The 17,820-nt window shown below is 41.5% G+C and overlaps 1 long non-coding RNA gene and 1 other non-coding gene across 2 annotated transcripts; both read left to right on the top strand.

The window, feature by feature from the left end:
• Positions 1–341: 341 nt before the first annotated feature.
• Positions 342–16,528, top strand: LOC121100786. Its single transcript, XR_005832613.1, has 3 exons — positions 342–2,010; positions 3,447–3,550; positions 15,910–16,528. It is a non-coding gene; the product is annotated as an uncharacterized LOC121100786 (long non-coding RNA).
• On the top strand, positions 3,095–3,201 carry LOC121100883. Its single transcript, XR_005832665.1, has one exon. It is a non-coding gene; the product is annotated as a U6 spliceosomal RNA (small nuclear RNA).
• Positions 16,529–17,820: the final 1,292 nt, after the last annotated feature.

The raw sequence follows: 17,820 nt of genomic DNA, 5'->3' as shown, positions 1-17,820 counted from the left end.
TATCATTATTTAAAAACAAAACCAAATTAATAATTACTTAACATTTTTCTCCCTTTTAATTTATGACACCATAAGTATTGATAGATGTGAAGGCCCCCTGGGGTTCCCATTTTGGGGAGTCTAAAGGGTCCTTGAGACCAGATATGTGCAGAACTGGTGGTCTAGACTTTTAAACACTGAGCAAGCCAACCTCTCCAACCTTGCCGATCTCAGTTAAAGGGAGAGCATTAGATGGGATGTTTCCAATGTCTCTTCATTTCTGAACAGTTGGAGGCTTGCAGGAGCCTTTCTTGTGTCAGTGTGTCGATGATGTGGGAAGAGGAGGTGAGGGGAGGCGAGGGTGCAAGGATGGGTGGGCCCCACCCGGTTGGGGACTCTGCAGTGCGTGGCTCAGGGGTTCAGAGCCAGGAATTTGATTTGAACAGGACTCCAGATCTGGGAGCATAGAGGAGCCCAGGAAAGGGCACAAGGGGATGGTCACAGCCTGGAGAGGGTGTGGAGACGTCAGGAGCTCTGCAGGTGCTCAGGAGGGCACACACAGAGACTTTGGTCCAAGTTCCCAGCAAAGGAGGCTCTGGGCGCAGGCAGGCTCAGGGAAGGGAGCTGGGTCCAGCAGGGTCACTGGACTGGCTGCCTGGAGGAGTAGTCACATCCCTTCCCTTCTGGAAACAGGGGCGCTCTCGGGGAAGGTAGCTGGGTGGGAGACTTGGATTCAGATTTCAGGACTGGCTGCTTTTGCAACCACAGGGCGGTTTTCTCACAAAACTTCCAATAATCACTGTATGCTAGACTCACTCCCCCTTCTGTCCTCGCCCACCCCTGCAAACAGCGACGTGCACGTTCATCCAGACAAACAGTATTTTCCACCGTCACGCCGTCCTTTCTCCGTGCTGACTGCTCCAAGGCCTCGTGCGCTCTTTCCTCCATGAGGAACCTTCTCCTTTTCCAGGCCTGTGCATGCTCCCCGTCCTTGTTTTTCTTCATCTCCATTTCGGGGTGAGGGTGGGAGGACTGCCACTGACAGACGTGAGCAGTAGAGGGCAGCAGAGAGCAGCAGGCGAAGCTAGGGGGCACCCCCCCACCCCCCTAATTAAACTGGAGCAGCTGTCGGGGCTGCAGGTGGGCCACCAGCTGGGTTTGCTTAGAGTCCTGGGAGGGAGAGACAGAGGGATTCAGAGACAGATGGAAGCCAGGCCAGGCCTGCTGAGATTCCCCCAGCTAGGATGCGTCTGCGCTCAGAGTCTGGAAAGGAGAAGTGCCCGGAATGTGGGCAGGAGAAGTATTGCGACAGCAGAGTCAGGCCACTTCCACTTTTTTTTCTTTCCCCTCTTTTTGTGATTTGGGAATCCCAGTGCATTTAAAAAAGGAGAAGAAGGAGAAGAAATGACAAAGCAGAGTTACAAAAACGGGTGTGTTTTCACTGTAATGTTACCTGGAATAAACGCATTCACACTTAGTCAAGGTCCAGCGCCATGCTATTTTCTTCCTAGGCACACAAAAAGACAGTGATGGGGCTCTCCGCCCAGCACAGAATTTAAAGTCCTGTTTCTGAGCACAGTAATCTCACTCTGGGACTCTAGCTGAACTGGGGCGTTTTATACAAGTAGGAACTTGAGCAACAGTTGTAAAGAAAAAAAGAATCATTCTGACACTTGTTAGAGTGGAAAGTCTTCATAGGACTATTGTTAGCAGAGGTCTTGCAGGAACACAGAGATCCCGCTCCACCTGAAATACAGTAGACACAGCTGGGGATTCACAGCCCCCATAACGGGGAGGGTGTCAGTGGCTGAGAGGTCTCCTGAAACCCACCTAACAGGATTCTTGCTAAAGGCCCAGGGGGGCTGAGCCTTCCAGGCTGGGGGCGAGAAACCTGACGGATGTCCAGGGGCTGCGGAGGCCTTGGCAGGATTCTCCCTGAAGCTGGTGAGGCCGGTGGAAGGCAGGATAAAGGCCAGTTTCGGGGTCTCCTCAAGAACGGGCTCAAAGGAACCTGAGTGAATTCTGGTCAAGGTGAGATTTCTGTCACCGTTCAACATTACCCGAAAGGCTGGTCTTTTTTTTTTTTTTTTTTAATCTCTTACCATACTTAGAAATACTTTCAATAATACTGTGCTTTGCACAAAGACTTGCAGAAATATGAAAAAAAATTATGAGAATGCTGTGCTGCCAGGAGTAATGATATAGAAAAGACATTAGGGTGTGAAGCCGATGGCTGAGAAAGAATTCTTGAGGCATCTTTGGTGAAAAAGGTGATTTTATTAAAGCACTGGACTGGACCGTAGGCAGAAAGAGCTGCGCGGGGGTCATGAGGAGTGGCCCATTATGTACTTTCAAGCTGGGAGGGGGTTAGGGATAGCATCAGTCTGTAAGGAATTTTGGAAGCAAGGTTTCCAGGACCTTGAGGGGGCTAATTGTTGTTGGGAAAGGGTCATTTATTACCTTCTAATAAACCCTCAGTCACGAGACCTTTCGATGTGTATCAGTGGGCCATACGCCGGGAGATGATTGCCAACATGTATCTTGGGGGTTAGAGATAAAGGCAGTTTCCAAAGGAATCTTTATATGTTAAACTAGACTTACAGGATCCTGGGGGGTCGGGCTAAGATTGCCTTTTGCCCTCAGCAAAATATTAACACGGAGGCAGGTCAGTCCCTAGAGCAATGTCACTCTGCCTGTTTCAAGGACTTGTCAGTGGGCTGTAGGCTGTTAGGAAATTTAATAATTATTCTCCTGCCTTTGTTTCCCACATCAGTTTGGGCCTGTGCTTAAACAATTGTGTGTGTGTGTGGAGAATTATATATGTTTATATCTCCATACTTACGTGTAACACTGTGTAAGTTTAAGGAGTACCAGTGGTTGATTGGATACATTTATATGTTGCAGAATGGTGACTGCCATAGCCTTAGCTAACGCCTCCATCAGAGCACATAATTACCATCTTTTCTGGTGAGAATATTTAAGATCTGCTTTCAAATATGTAATACAGTACTGTTGACCATAATCCTTGGGTGCTGTTGGTGGAAATGTAAATTATTTCAATGACTTTGGAAAATAGAATGAAGGTTCCTCAAAAACTTAAAAATAGTATGGCCATGTGCTCGCTTCAGCAGCACATATCCTAAAATTGGAACAACGCAGAGAAGATTAGCATGGCTCCCATGCAAGGATGACACGCAAATCTGTGAAGCCGTCCATATTTTTAGAGAAATTTTCATTCCAATGAATTCATGTATTACTGGACATTTACATAATTCAGGGTTGGAATAAACTGAAGTCTGTTGGTCCATGTGGCTTAGTGTCCCAGCTCCACATTAAACATCATGGCCATCTTTTAAGCATGAAAGAAAAGAACAGAGTTACCATATCATCCTGCTATCCCACTTCTGGGTATATATCCAAAGGAAATGAAAACAGGATATCAAAGAGATATCTTAACTTCCATGCAGCATTCCTCACTTCAGCCAAGACTGGAAACAGCCCAAGTGTCCACCAACGGAGGGAGAGTGAGCTCTGGTCTAGTCTGAGGCTTCTGATGTCCTGCATCATGGAGGTGAGAATGCTTGCTTGCATCCTGCACTGGGAACAGACAGGCACCTTTCTTTCCCTCCCCATCTCTTCCATGATTATTCGCTGTGCATCCTCCTGCAGCCCTGAGGCCTCCCCTTCCCTCTCATAAAGGCTGACCATAGGCCACATGATGTTGGGGCCTTCAAGCTACTCCCTCCATCCACCCTGATTCTTTTTCTAAATACAAAACTCTGTGCTTCTTTTTACCAGCACCTGTTTATGTTATGTGCATTTGAGCCTTTGCATTTTTCACCTGGGACAAAAGGATCTGCTATCTGAAAAGACAATCCTAGACGTATGTGAGCTGACAAGCTTGGGGAAGTATAGTTTAAGGCAGGAGTCCCTCGCTAGTACCCCTGCTGTTGGAAGCAGGCCAGTTGCCCCAAAGCCAGTTCACCTAACACCAGTTTGCCCAATGCTCAATCGCATTTGTCCTAAAATTGTACAACTCAGACTTTACTTTCATGTATTTTAATAGTTTCAGCACCTTTTGTGATTTTTGTCTATTAGATGGCATTTCCTATTTGTCTGCAATTTATCATTAAAAAAAAAAAAGACCTATTCAATACCTAACCTGCTTTATTCTCAGGTTACCAATAAGAAACTCACTTTTCAATAGTTAATGTGTGGCTTACTATATTTTCCTATTTGACCCTTCTTCTTGGGGTTTTGCTCTGTTCAAAGGGCATTTATCAGTGTTCCCGGCTTACCTATTAGCATGGATTGTGGGTGCCCAGAGCTTGCCTGCATGCGGCCATGATTTTTCTCATCTAGTGGTGCTTGTCTACACCTGGGTTCATGAAACACCGGGAAAGGGCTCGGAGATTTCGCTGTTGTCCTGCTGTTACTGATTTCTAGTGTTAACCCATTATTGTAAGGGAATTTGCTCTGTGTGATTTAAATTCTTTTAAATTTACTGAGATTTTTTTTAATGGTCCAAGACAAAGTCTACTTTGATAAATGTTCCAATGTTCCATGACCCCTTGAAAAAAAATATGTGTTTTGCTGTTTTTGGGTGGAGTGTTCTATATATGTCAGTCCGAGACAGTTGGTTAATTCGGTGCTCAGTTCTTTTATGACCTTGCTGAATTGCTATCTATTCTTTGGATTACTAAGATTTGAAGTCCCAACTGCAATTGTACATCTCCATATTTCTTCTTTCAGCTTTACCCATTTTTGCATTTTCTTGTTTGGGATTTTTTAAAAAAAGTATTAATTTTTGTATACTGTATCTTCCCCCCCCCCCACTTTAGCTTTTCAACCTACCTCTCTCATTGTGTTTGGAATGACTGTAGATAGCTGTGGAATCTGAGTAGGATGGGGTGGTAGGTCGGGTGAAAGACCGACCCCCTTTTGGCCCTACTGGAACCTTGGAGTGCGGAGGGATAGGGGTGAGTGTGTTTTCTAGTGCTATTTGAGTGGGTATTGCTCTCCCAAATTTCTGTTTTTCAGTCACCCTTTTCCTGTGCTTTGACTAAGGGCAGTTTTTATTTATTTATTTATTTATTTATTTATTTATTTATTCATTCATTTGATAGAGAGACAGATTGAGCAGGAGCTGGGGGAATGAGTGAGAGAGAGGGGGAGAGAGAGAGAGAGAGAGAGAGAGAGAGAAAAGCAGGCTCCCTGCTTGGCAGGGAGCCTGATGCGGGGCTCGATCTTAGGACCCTGAGATCATGACCTAAGCCAAAGGCAGCCTCTTAACCAACTGAGTCACCCAGGTGCCCCAGGGCACAACACTGTTCTTGCAATTTTTTTTTTTTGCTTGGCTGTTGGTGGTTCTGGGTCAGAGATGTGGGGGAATCCTTTTCTCTACCCTTTTATGTTCTCAGTTGGAACCCCAGTAACAAAAGACATTAACAAGAGAAAAGCTTACAGATTTATTTAATATTAGTTTTATATGACATGGGAACCTTCATGAGGGAATAAAGATATGAAGAAGCAGTTAAGTCTGAATATTTTTATAATAGGTTTGATGAAGAGTGGGAAGTCATGGAAAGATATGATAGGACAAAAAAAGGGTATAAGATAAAACTGCCAGTTATTTTACCAGCAAAATGGATTTATTCAGGAATAGCAGAGAATTGAGGGTTTTATACATGCTTCAGGGGAAGGTCAGAAAGTCTTTCCTACACCTGCCATTTCTTAATTCCTTCATCCTGAAATATTCCATTATACCAATGTACCATATTTGGGGACAGAGCGTCCTGAACTCCATCAGAGGATTCTTTACTGCTCTATCCAGGATGTAAGGGAGGCAATAAAGAAACCCAGGGGCTTTACCGTCCCATGGTCATGATATCCCAAGGCAGTCCACCTTCTTCTTTAGAACTTTCAGAGACTTCCTATGCTTTTTTGTTATGTTGTATACAGGATTCTTCAGTTGTGCAAAGGAGGACTTGGGATGGAGTTACTTCATTTTGGTGGATCCATAGGACCCTACCTCAGATTTTAAAATAACCTGTTTATTAGAGTATAAACTACTTCATTCTTTTTAGCAGCTGTGGAGAATTCCATGGTTTGGGTATATCATGTTTTATTTAAACTGTAGAATAACATTTATTGCAAATAAACTCTATAACCCCCGTTGGGATTTCCATCACTCACTTTCCTTTAGGAATACCAACCCAAAGCAATTTACACATTCAATGCAATCCTTATCAAAATACCACCATTTTTCACAGACCTAGAACAATCCTAAAAGCAATCTTGAAAAAGAAAAGCAAAGCTGGAGGCATCACAATTCTGGACTTCAAGCTGTATTACAAAGCTGTAGTGATAAATACAGCATGGTACCGGGACAAAACCAGACACACAGATCAATGGAACAGAATAGAGAACCCAGAAAAGGACCCTCAACTCTACAGTCAACTAATCTTCAACAAATCAAAAAAGAATATCCATCCAATGGAAAAAGACAGTTTCTTTAACAAATGGTGTTGGGAAAATTGGACAGACACATGCAGAAGAATGAAACTGGACCATTTCCTCACACCATTCACAAAAATAGACTTAAAATGGATGGAAGACCTCAGTGTGAAACAGGAATCCATCAATATCCATCAAAGTAACCTCTTTGACCTTGGCCATAGCCACTTCTTGCTAGACATGTCTCCAAAGGCAAGAGAAGCAAAAGCAAAAATGAACTATTGGGACTTCATCAAGATACAAAGCTTCTGCATGGCAAAGGAAGCAGTCAACAAAACTAAAAGGAAGCCTGTGGAATGGGAGAGGATATTTGCAAAGGACTTATCAGATAAAGGGCTAGTGTCCAAAACCTATGAAGAACTTACCAAACTCAACATCATAAAACAAATAATCCAGTTAAAAAATGGACAGAAGACATGAACAGGCATTTTTCCAAAGAAGACATCCAGATGGCCAACAGACACATGAAAAGATGCTCAGCATCACCATCAGGGAAACACAAATCAAAACTACAATGAGATACAACCTCACAGCAATCAGAATGGCTAAAATCAACAAGTCAGGAAACAGCAGCTGTTGGCAAGGGGAACCTCCTCCACTGTTGGGTTTGAATGCAAACTGGTGCTGCCACTCTGGAAAACAGTGTGGGGGTTCCTCAAAAAGTTGAAAGTAGAGCTACCCTATAACCTAGCAATTGCACTATTGGGTATTTATCCTTAGGATATAAAAATACAGAATTGAAAGGGCACAAGCATCCCGAGGTTCATAACAGCATGACCAACCATATCCCAACTTTGGAGAGAGCCCAGATGTCCATCGACAGATGAAAGGATAAAGAAGATGTGGTGTACATATAATGGAATATTACTCAGCCATCAGAAAGAATGAAATCTTGCCATTTGCAAAGACTTGAATGGAACTAGAGTATTATGCTAAGTGGAGTAAGTCAGTGAGAAAAAAACAAATACCATATGATTTCAATCATATGTGGAATTTAAGAAACAAAACAGGTGAACATAGGGGAAGGGGGAAAGAAAAGAAAAAGAGAGAGGAAGGAAACCATAAGAGAGACTCTTGACTATAGAGAACAAACTGAGGGTTGATGGAGGGAGGTGGGTGGGAGGACGGGTTAGATGGGCGTTGGGGATCAAAGAGGGCACTTGTGATGAGCACCAGGTGTGGCAACTGAATTCTACTCCTGAAACTACTATTATACTATATGTTAACAACAACAACAAAACCCAAAAACAAACAAACAAACAAAACAAAACAAAACCCAACAGATGTGCATCCATGAATTTTCAAGCTTCCCCATCCATTTTGGGGGTAACATTATTATAAAGCTTCTGATTCATATAACTGAATTTCTTTCAAAAATTTTGTTTGCCTTACACATACATTTTTTTGCAGACATTTACTGGCAAAAGATGGGTTTCTTTGGTAGTAAAAGAGAATTGCAGTCTGGGCCAAACCAGCTTCAGCAAAACTGTAGACAAGTCCAGGGAGCAAAGGAGAGGCAGGCTTTTTTAGGGAGTGAAGGGGTGCATTGGGAGGGCTGTTTGAACTAAAAGTGCACTGGAGGAAACCGTGAGTTTGATGTTTCTCATTGGCTGGGCTGCTGCCTGGTAGCGGGGGCGGTGGTTGGGGAACACACTCTCCGTCCCTCAGGGTGGTATCCATCCTTCCTCCTGTGTTATCCAGACATTTAAAATGTGTAATTTTTTAAGCCAATTCATTGTTTCCTGTGTGTCTTCTATTACTGCTAAACTTATCCATTTTCCTCTAGAGGTAGAATGACTAATTTTTTCTTTTAGTGTTTTTCTTAAATTTTTTATTATGTTATGTTAGTCGCCATACAGTACATCATTAGTTTTTGATGTAATGTTTCATGATTCCTTGTTTGCATATAACACCCAGTGCTCCATGCAATACCCATCACCAGCCTATCTGAGTCCCCCACCCCCTCCCCTGCTGTTTCCCAGAGTCCATAGTCTCTTATGGTTCATCCCCACTTCTGTTTACCCCCCTTCATTCTTCCCTTCCTTCTCCTACCGATCTCTTTTAGTGTTTCTAATGTTTACTGTATGTAAATATTAGAAAGTTCTGCTTTTATGTGTGCATGCCTGCCCATGGTTAAATAATTAAGATGCTACAAAAGGAATACAGTGGGAAGCATTCAGATTTCTCATTTCCAAATTTCCCCTGGTTTTCTGTCCAGAGGCAAACACTGTTGACCAGTTCTTATAGCTCTTTCCAGAAATGTGTGTGATTGAATATGCCTTTCCCGAGAACAGTAATGGAAATCGACAGTCTCAAACATCCACTGGCGGTGATTTCCCCATATTCTCACCAGCACCATGTTTTACCAAATATTGTAGTCTTTTCTGAAATATAAAGAGATAATTTCTTTTTTTAATTTCTAATTCTTTGAGCATATTTAAAAATACTTTTATAAGGCATTTGTGTATTTGTCTTTCCTGTGAACTGCATGTTTAAAAACTCTTTGTTTTATTTCCTATGGGAATGTTAATTCTTATTGGGTTGATCTGAAAGAACATTTTATATATTTAAAAAGTGATTCTTGGGGCATCTGCTGGCTTAGTTGATAGAGTGATCTACTCTTGATTTCAGGGTTATAAATTCAGGCCCCACACTGGGTGTAGAGCCTTCTTAGAAAAAAAAAAGGAAAAAGTGACTGTTGCTGATAGTATTTTCTACTTTTGTCTTTTTTATTGACATGAAAACATGGTTACCAGTATTGTATGAATTTTGGGTTTGTGTTGTAATTTAAAAGTATTTACCAATCCAAGATTATGAAAATAATCCTCTTTTGTACATTCCCAGTATTTCTATTTGTTTGTTTATTTATTTATTTTAAAGATTTTATTTATTTGGCAGAGAGAGAAAGGCAGTGAGAGAGGGAACACAAGCAGGGGGAGTGGGAGAGGGAGAAGCAGCCTTCCCTGCTGAGCAGGGAGCCCAACGTGGGGCTCGATCCCAGGACCGTGGGATCATGACCTGACCCAAAGGCAGATGCTTCACTGACTAAGCCACCCAGGTGCCCCTATTTCTGTATATTTAAATTTTCACTCTGTATAACAATGTTATGGGGCAGAAGAAGCTACTACCTAGTGTGCGGAGGACACGTGTATGTGAGAAGATGGCTTCAGGAGTGTCTTGAGATAAAAGCCAAGTTGCTTATGGACTTTTATGATTCACTGGATCCAGAAAGAAGACTTCACCATCACTGTTGATCGTAAGTGGTTTGACTGCTGGCGTGCTTCTGGCCACGGCGGGAAGGAAACTCTGTAAGAACGTGGGCTTATGGAAGCATCACTGGCGGCTTGTGGGTTGGTATAAAAGGCTGCACGGGTCCTGTCTGCCGGCAGTGGGATGCAAGACATGGTTTATTACTGGCAGCCCCACCTCACATCAAATTGTTTCCTGAATTTCATGAGGAGAGTAAATAAAGCTTTGTTGACTGAACATGGGATGAAATAGAATTTCTGACTAAAGCTGACATGCACTTGGTCTTGGGCAGACATCCAGGGTTTGACAGCTGAAGAACAGTGGCTGCTGGGAAGGGAGAAACTGTTGGCATGTCCTGTGAGCGCATGTCAGCTGCAGAAGGTTATTAGGCTTGTATACTTTGTTATTGTTTGTAATTCAGATAGCTACATTCATGAAGGTCAATTTGCAGTGTATTTCCACTCCTAATTTCAATTTTTTGCAACTTGACTCATCTAAACTCTTACCACGAAAGTACTTAGTATCTTGCAGCTATGTAATAATTTGCTTTTTCCATAATTTCGCCAGTGGAATGAAAAATTATATTTAAGTATCAAGAAGGTTACAAGAAAAAGGGCAAGAAATATTCATGGGGAAGAAGTTCTGGTTAGTGCATGTTTTTACTGTATTGCATTATTAGCTAATTTTACTTTATATTTGCAGTCTTTTTAAGACTGGTATCCAAGATCTACAAAGAACTTCTGAAATTCAATACACAAGAAACAAATAAACAAATAAAAAAATGGACAGAAGATATGAACAGACACTTTTCCAATGAAGACATACAAATGGCTAACAGACACATGAAAAAATGTTCAAAATCATTAGCCATCAGGGAAATTCAAATCAAAACCACACTGGGATACCACCTTACGCCAGTTAGAATGGCAAAAATAGAGAAGGCAAGAAACAACAATTGTTGGAGAGGATGTGGAGAAAGGGGATCCCTCCTACATTGTTGGTGGGAATGCAAGTTGGTACAGCCACTCTGGAAAACAGTGTGGAGGTCCCTTAAAAAGTTAAAAATTGAGCTACCCTATGATCCAGCCATTGCACTACTGGGTATTTACCCCAAAGATACAGATGTAGTGAAGAGAAGGGCCTTATGCATCCCAATGTTCATAGCAGCAATGTCCACAATAGCTAAATCGTGGAATGAGCCGAGATGCCCTTCAACAATGACTGGATTAAGAAGTTGTGGTCCATATATACAATGGAATATTACTCAGCCATCAAAAAGAACGATTTCTCAACTTTTGCTGCAACATGGATGGGACTGGAAGAGATAATGCTAAGCGAAATAAGTCAAGCAGAGAAAGACAATTATCATATGATTTCTCTCATCTCTGGAACATAAGAACTAGGAAGATCAGTAGGAGAAGAAAGGGAAGAAGAAAGGGGGGTAATCAGAAGGGGGAATGAAGCATGAGAGACTATGGACTATGAGAAACAAACTGAGGGCTTCAGAGGGGAGGGGGTGGGGGAATGGGATAGACCGGTGATGGATATTAAGGAGGGCACATATTGCATGGTGCACTGGGTGTTACATGCAAGTAATGAATCATGGAACTTTACATCAAAAACTAGGGATGTACTGTATGGTGACTAATATAATAAAAATATTAAAAAAAATAAAATGTAAGTACAAAAAAATTTCTTTTTAAAAAGTTTGTTTGTTTATTTATTTATTTATTTACATCATCTCCACGCAGTGTGGGGTTTGAACTCAGGACCCTGAAATGAAGAATCACATGCTTTTCCGACTGAGCCAGCCAGAAGCCCCAATAATTAACATTTCTAATATTTACTGAAATAGCTTAATTTGCACACCCTGCATTGCATGCGAAAGAATAATATATAAAACATGAGGATTAAATTTAAGTTAGAATTGTGACCCTGATTCATTATAGTAGAACTTTACATTGCCGGCTTTTAAAAACAATTTCTTTTTTAAATTTAAATTCAATTAATCAACATAAAATGTATTATTTGTTTCAGGGGTACAGGTCTGTGATTCATCAGTCTTATATAACACCTAGTGCTCATAATGTCATGTGCTGTCCTTAATGCCTGTCACCCAGTTACCCTGTCCCCTCACCCCCTCCCCTCCAGCAACCCTGTTTGTTTCCTATGATTAAGAGTGTCTTATAGTTTGTCTCTTTCTGGTTTCATCTTGTTTCATTTTTCCTCTCTCCTATGATCCTCTGTTTTGTTTCTTAAATTCCACATATGAATGAGATCATATGATAATTATATTTCTTTGATTGACTTATTCACTTAGCATAAAACCTTCTAGTTCCTTCCACGTCATTGCAAATGTTAAGATTTCATTTTTGATGGTGCATAATATTCCACATATGTATATGTTCTATATATATATATTCCATATATATTCTATACACACACACACACACACCACCTCTTCTTTGTCCATTCATCTGTTGATGGACATCTGGGCTCTTTCCATAGTTTGGCTATTGTGTGGACACATTGCCCAGCTTTTGGAAGACTTAAGCTCTGAGTACTTCCCAATGCCTGTGGCATCACTGTTATTTTTTATATTTAAACAATCAGTGTGAATCTGTGTATCCACAGATATTTGAGAGGATGGGAGCCTTCAAACGTCTGACTAGATTTTCTACCCTGTGCCTTTTGCCAGTTACTCTTGGGTTTAGTAAAACATTTAATTCAAAAGTCATTTTTTTATGTCATGGTGGGTGATTTCCACTGTGTTTGGATTCTTCTCCCTTAGATTACTGCCGTGTGCTGCACTCAGGGAAGATGTGTGGCCAGCAAGCGTCTGTCCTGCTGCAGAGCTTAACTCTTTCACCCGAACTCTTGTCAGCCAGCCTTGATGGCTGTGACAAAGGAATTTTGCATTTGTCTCATGTCAAGAAATTCACCTTCCTTGATTGGATTATTTGTTCCTTGGGTTTTGAGTTTGATAAGCTCTTTATAGATTTGGGCAGAAGACATGAACAGACATTTCTGCAAAGAAGACATCCAAATGGACAACAGACACATGAAAAAGAGCTCAACATCCCTTGGCATCAGGGAAATACAGATCAAAATCACAATGAGATACCACCTCACACCAGCCAGAATGGCTAAAATTAACAAGTCAGGAAACAAACTGAGATGTTGGGGAGGATGTGGAGAAAGGGGAACCCTCCTACACTGTTGATGGTAATGCAAGCTGGTGCAGCCACCCTGAAAAACAGTATGGAAGTTCCTCAAAAAGTTGGAAACAGAGCTACCATATGACCCAGCGATTGCTTTTACCCCAATGATACAAATGTAGTGATCTGAAGGGGCACCTGTACCCCAATGTTTATAGCAGCAATGTCCACAATAGCCAAACTATGGAAAGAGCCCAGTTGTCCATCAACAGATGAGTGGATAAAGAAGATGTGATATATCAAAGGCTAATGATGTACTGTATGGTGACTAACATATCATAATAAAAAAAGGTGTGATACACACACACACACACAATGGAATATTACTCAGCCATTAAAAAAATGAAATCTCACCATTTGCAACAACGTGGATGGAACTAGAGGGTGTTATGCTAAGCGAAATAAGTCAATCAGAGAAAGACAATTATCATATCATCTCACTGATATGTGGAATTTGAGAAACAAGGCAGAGGATCATAGGGGAAGAGAGGAAAAAATGAAACAAGAAGAAACCAGAGAGGGAGACAAACCATAAGAGACTCTTAATGTCAGGAAACAAACTGAGGGTTGCTGGAGTGCAGGGTGGGGGGATGGGGTGGCTGGGTGATGGACATTGCAGAGGGTGTGTGTTGTGGTGAGCGCTGTGTGTTGTGTAGACTGTTGGATCACAGACCTCTGTACCTCTGAAACAAATAATACATTATATGTTAATAATAACACTAATAATAAAAAAAGAAATTCACCTTCCTGAAGCAGGCAAAATACAGACTTAATCCATCAGGCCTGAATGAATTTGCTTAGTTCCTATTAGTTTTAATGGGCTGCATGATTAATCTGTATCACCTCAAAACAAGAGCTGTTTCAGGAACCAAATCACACAACTCAGTTTTCAGTCCTGGAATAGTAAACATAGTCTGTGGAGGAGGACCTTTTTTGATCTGCTCTATTTTATGTTTTAACTTAAACTTGGTTGCCTACGAGTCCTTTAAGATACCATTTTTGTTGTAAAATAGTATCAATGCCCCCAATGAAACGCACCAACTGAATCATGAGGAGCAAAATGAAAATTTCTGCAGACCCAGGGAGTGGGCCATGTCAGACAGCACCTTGTGGGGCTGGGTAGTACGAGCTGGTTCGTGGATGTCAGTGGGTCTACACACACACATGTTTATGTACACACATCCCACAGGATACCATTGGCCTACCATGACTGGGAGTGTGGGTAAAACATTTGAAAAGTGTTCTCATGCCAAATTCTAATTTTCTCTTACCTGTAAAGTGAAATTTAAACCAATCCCATGTCTTTATACTTTTTTAAAAAGCTTTCTTGTGAAGTCATCTCTATACCCAACATAGGGCTTGAACCTACACCCTGAAATCAAGAGTCACATGCTCCACCCACTGAGCCAGCCGGGCACCCCTATTAACGCTTTTTTTTTTTTTTTTAAGATTTTATTTATTTATTTGACAGAGACAGCCAGCGAGAGAGGGAACACAAGCAGGGGGAGTGGGAGAGGAAGAAGCAGGCTCCTAGCGGAGGACCCCGATGTGGGGCTCGATCCCAGAACGCCGGGATCACGCCCTGAGCCAAAGGCAGACGCTTAACGACTGCGCCACCCAGGCGCCCCAACGCTTTTTTTTTTTTAACAGTCCTAAAGGTAGAAGCTTTTCTAATTAGATCAACATGAGTGTAAGGTGTGTAACTTATGACTATTATGTGTATGCTCTAAATTGAAATTTTAAGAAGAAATACCACTGGAATTGTGTTGATTACAGCTGATTTTAAGAAGTCACAGTGAGCTGCCTAAGATTACTTGGAACATCATGTTTCTTATGACTATACTTATATTCTCACAAAAGTTCTATAACATTTAGTTAAAAAATTTTGTATCGAGGTATTTGGAAAATTAGAAGCTTCTTTTTAACTTGTGTTGATATGACTTGAATTATTATTTTCTGAAATTAAGAGCCCTGAATCTACCTGTAAATCTTTTCACATACTGTCCTTTAAGCCTTTGTTTTATTATTGTTGATTTACAGCTTACTTATTACTTAGGTTTTCTTTATAAGAATGCCATCAATGTCCATGCTTTTATGCTTTCTAAAAAAAAGAAAAAAAAAGGCTGTGTTTGGATGAATGTATAAGAAAAAATAAAATATTTACTGTCAAAAAAAAAAATAAAAGAAAGGAAGTAAACATTACCCATAGTGTGCACAGAATGAGATGGATTAAGAACTCATGACCCTGAGATCAAGATGTGAGCTGAGATCAAGAGTCAGTCACTTAACTGACTGAGCCACCCTGGTGCCCCATGAAATAACTTACCCTTAAATTTAGAGTATCTTCAATAAAGTGGATAGTTTCATACCCAGCTCCACAAGAGAAGCTCCTCATCCCCAGTTTATAAGACTCACCCATGCCCTCAGAGCCTTACTCTATTATTTTAGTGCCTCACTGTTAAAGATAACAGATAATCAAGGATCTAGAGACATTTAAGGAAAACTTGCAAGAGAGGGGAAAAAAAGTGAGAAACCAAATGCAGAGGCAAAATCACACTGAGAGAATAAAGTTAACAATATGCCTATAGAGATAGATAAGAACTAGATGTCATGAGGTAACAGTAATCTGATAACTAGAACTTTTAGAAGTTGAAATGCTCAGAGTCAATAAGAAAATGTATGGGTTGGAAGCTAAAGGACATAGAATCCATTAGAGGATAGACATAAATGATAAACGGGTGAAAGAGTCTGGGTGAATCAACCCAGAAAGGCTTACAAAGTCAATACTTAGATTTTTAGAAAAAATAAAACAGGAAATGGGGGAGGGGGGCATAGTCAAAGAAATCAAGTAAGAGGTTTTTCCAAATACTGATGGCATTCTTTTTCAAATTAAAAGGGCTCCTTGAGTATCAATGCATAAAAGGCTCACATTGTTTTAAAATTTTAGGCCCAGGGAAGAAATGATCTCATCAGCATCCAGAGAAGAGGAGGAAATGAGCAAAGAGAAAGAAATCACATATAAAGTGACAAGAATTCGGATGTCATTGTGTTTCTCAAAAGCAACATTTGATGCTTGAAGGATTATTATCTAAATTTTTCAACCCAGATGAACTACTAATCTAGTGTGAGTACGAAGCATAAACACTGTCCAGCATGAAAGGCTCAGGATATTGACCTGATGATTCTTTTCTCAAGAAGCTAGTGGAAGAGAAGGAAGCAAATCAAGAAAGAGAAAGGTATGGGATCCTGATAATGAGGGCACTGAGTCAGGTCACTCAAGGAACTGCTCTAGACCTAGAGAGAAATCTGTCCAAGCTATGTCAGGAAGACTGAGGACCTGGAAGACACTGTCCAAGCTATGTCAGGAAAACTGAGGACCTGGAAGACACTGTCCAAGCTGTGTCAGGAAGACTGAGGACCTGGAAGACACTGTCCAAGCTATGTCAGGAAGACTGAGGACCTGGAAGACACTTTTTAGGAAAAAAAAGAGAGAGAGAGAGAGACTCATAGGATTGATGATTTGATAGCACATGCAATGGAATGTCCAGATACACTAACAAAACAAAACAAAACAAAACAAAACAAAACAAAACAAAACAAAACAAAAATTATGAAATAAATGAAGGCTATTGTTAACCATGAAAGAAAAGAAAAGAAGTAGAAGCAGATAATCTTGGAGCAGTCCCTGGCTTTGCGGGAAGAGCATGAGTGAGGCCATCAATCTGTAGACATTGGATGGCCTCACTCACACTCTGATGGACTATAATTGGGGGACAGGATGGGGGCCAAGGCAAGGAGAGGTGTGAAAGATCTAAATCTGCATTGTCAAAGAAGGAAGTGGACAGTGTCTAAAACTGAAAAATTCAAGAAATAGCCTGTAAGCAAACTTAAAAGTAAAGAGAGGAAGGGAGAAGAGTGCCCACATCGGTCAGAGGAGGTGTTCCTGAGAGTGGGGTGGGATGGGATCTTCACCCAGCTGCACAGGACGAGAAGCCCACATCGCAGAGACTTAAACAAGACTTTGTTGTGGTTGTTGTTTGCTTTCTCTTTAGAAGAAGGTGACCCGGTCATGATGAGGCTGAGGCCTCAGAGTGTTTTAACTATTTATGTGCAGTCTTCCTTAGCCTGCGGTTTTTGGTTTCACAGATTCAAGACAGTGCTGGTGGCCTTGGAGTCTGCAGCTGCATTCCTGGCAGGTGCAAGAGGAAGGCACGCTCCGGCTCTCTTCCTTTTGCTTAAAATAGGAACTTTGGAAAATTAATAGTTGTACTGATACACTGTTACTCGCATACTATACAATTCAGCTATTTAATGTATGCAGTTCAAAAGTTTCTCCTGTATTCATGCCATTGTGCAAACATTGCCACCGTTAATTTTGGAACATTATCATCACCACAGATGTTCTAGTGGGGAACGTTCTGTCCCCACAAGAAATCACTCCCCATTTCCTCCCAAATCCTCAGTGCTAGGCAACCGTGAACAAACTTTCTGTCTCTGTCCACCTGCCTATGGACAGTTTATATAAATGGAATCATATGTGGCCTTCTGTGAGCAGCTTCTTTCTCGTCCTCTGTGTTTCAGAATCATGCATGTGATCGCACTGTTTCTTACTGAATAATGTCTCATGGGGTGGACACGCCACGTTGTGTTCAACCACTCGGCTGTTGCTTCCGCCTTTTGGCTATTACGGATCCTGCTGCTGAGTTCCAGCATGGACACTGTGCCCCGAGTGAGCGGGGGAAAGGTGATCGGGGCTCCCAGATGCAGCTTGCCAGCCACTTGGACTTGAGGGGAATGAGAAATCCTGAGCTGCTGTCCTTTCCTTGTCTGGTACGACCCTGCATCCCACCACGGAGGC

The sequence above is a fragment of the Ursus maritimus genome, unplaced genomic scaffold, assembly GCF_017311325.1.
Source record: "Ursus maritimus isolate PB19 unplaced genomic scaffold, ASM1731132v1 scaffold_5, whole genome shotgun sequence".
Lineage (NCBI taxonomy): Eukaryota > Metazoa > Chordata > Mammalia > Carnivora > Ursidae > Ursus > Ursus maritimus.
The sequence above is the reverse complement of the archived record's forward strand: the minus strand, read 5'-3'. Positions and strand labels throughout refer to the sequence as shown.